Raw genomic sequence first — 2,500 nt, 5'->3', positions numbered from 1 at the left:
TGTTTCTACCCACTTCCAAATTGAATCTATTTCCGGATAGTTTGAGACCATTGTTTTTTGTCTGATTCTCATTCAATGTGAAAATTTGGTCACTTTTGGCGTCGAAAATCACGGGGCCAAGACGTTAGCAACTATGCTACGGTGATGGTACAAAAGGACTGTACTAGTCCCCGACCACGCTTCACGTAACATTGAAGATCTAATCTCAATTTCATCTAATCCCGTATTAGGCGAGCATTCCGACAGCATAGTTGCTAACGTCTTGGCCCCGTGATTTTCGACGCACGGGTCAGGGTTCGTATCCCACGGCGGAGCTTCTAAAAATGTTCAATCTGTCTTAAGAAACATACACAACTTGTCGGAAGGCTCGCCTAATACGGGATTAGATGAAATTGAGATTAGATCTTCAATGTTACGTGAAGCGTGGTCGGGGACTAGTACAGTCCTTTTGTACCATCACCGTAGCATAGTTGCTAACGTCTTGGCCCCGTGATTTTCGACGCACGGGTCAGGGTTCGTATCCCACGGCGGAGCTTCTAAAAAATGTTCAATCTGTCTTAAGAAACATACACAACTTGTCGGAAGGCTCGCCTAATACGGGATTAGATGAAATTGAGATTAGATCTTCAATGTTACGTGAAGCGTGGTCGGGGACTAGTACAGTCCTTTTGTACCATCACCGTAGCATAGTTGCTAACGTCTTGGCCCCGTGATTTTCGACGCACGGGTCAGGGTTCGTATCCCACGGCGGAGCTTCTAAAAATGTTCAATCTGTCTTAAGAAACATACACAACTTGTCGGAAGGCTCGCCTAATACGGGATTAGATGAAATTGAGATTAGATCTTCAATGTTACGTGAAGCGTGGTCGGGGACTAGTACAGTCCTTTTGTACCATCACCGTAGCATAGTTGCTAACGTCTTGGCCCCGTGATTTTCGACGCACGGGTCAGGGTTCGTATCCACGGCGGAGCTTCTAAAAATGTTCAATCTGTCTTAAGAAACATACACAACTTGTCGGAAGGCTCGCCTAATACGGGATTAGATGAAATTGAGATTAGATCTTCAATGTTACGTGAAGCGTGGTCGGGGACTAGTACAGTCCTTTTGTACCATCACCGTAGCATAGTTGCTAACGTCTTGGCCCCGTGATTTTCGACGCACGGGTCAGGGTTCGTATCCCACGGCGGAGCTTCTAAAAATGTTCAATCTGTCTTAAGAAACATACACAACTTGTCGGAAGGCTCGCCTAATACGGGATTAGATGAAATTGAGATTAGATCTTCAATGTTACGTGAAGCGTGGTCGGGGACTAGTACAGTCCTTTTGTACCATCACCGTAGCATAGTTGCTAACGTCTTGGCCCCGTGATTTTCGACGCACGGGTCAGGGTTCGTATCCCACGGCGGAGCTTCTAAAAATGTTCAATCTGTCTTAAGAAACATACACAAGTTGTCAATTCCCTTTAGAATTTTAAAGACCTGTATCAAGTCACCTCTGAGTCTACGCTTTTTTAGGGAAAACAGATTCATATATTTAAGTTGATTTTCGTATGATTTATTTTTGATATTTGGAATCAGTTTTGTGGCTCGCCGTTGTACTTTTTCCAATCTGTCAATGTCTTTAATGAGATTCGGTGACCATACGGAAACATCATATTCCAAATGTGGACGAACTAACGATTTATATAGCTTGTTAATGAGTGATGGACTTTTGAAATCAAAAGATCGCGCAATCAGTCCTAGAATCTTATTTGCTTTCTCAGAGGCTGAAATACACTGCTTGGATGATTTGAGGTCGTTACTGATAATTACGCCGAGATCTTTTTCACTATCCACTTTTGTTAACGAATTTCCAAATAACTTGTAATCGTACTTACTGTTATTTTTACCTATGTGCATTACCTTGCATTTACTTGTGTTAAATTTCATTAGCCACTTTTCAGACCATTGCTGTAATTTATCTAAATCTTCTTGAATATCTAATTGGTTTGAGTGATCATTTGCCACTCTGCACAGTTTTGTATCATCAGCAAATTTGGAAACAGTAGATTTTAGTCCATGGTCTATATCATTTATATATTATGAATAGAAGTGGCCCAAGAACGGAACCCTGAGGAACTCCACTTGCAACACTTTTCCATCCAGAAGTTTTTCCATTTAAAACAACTCTCTGTTTTCGACCTTTCAACCAATTACTAGTCCAACCTAATAGGCTACCACTTATTCCATGCAAAGTTAATTTAGTAAGTAGTCTTTCGTGTGGGACGGTATCAAAAGCTTTTGCAAAGTCTAGATATATTAAATCTATATTGTTTCTTTTGTCATAATTCGAGATAACTGTGTTGTAGAATTCGAGTAAGTTAGTCACGCAAGAACGTTTCCGTCTGAAACCATGCTGGCTATCATTTATCAAACGGTTACTTTCTAAATGATGTTCGATAGCATCTCTGTTGATAGTTTCCATTATTTTTCCTACGATTGAAGTAAAATTTATAGGCCT

Source organism: Oratosquilla oratoria, chromosome 35, assembly GCF_046742065.1.
Source record: "Oratosquilla oratoria isolate Oo_2021 chromosome 35, ASM4674206v1, whole genome shotgun sequence".
NCBI lineage: Eukaryota > Metazoa > Arthropoda > Malacostraca > Stomatopoda > Squillidae > Oratosquilla > Oratosquilla oratoria.
This window is presented reverse-complemented; position numbering follows the sequence as displayed.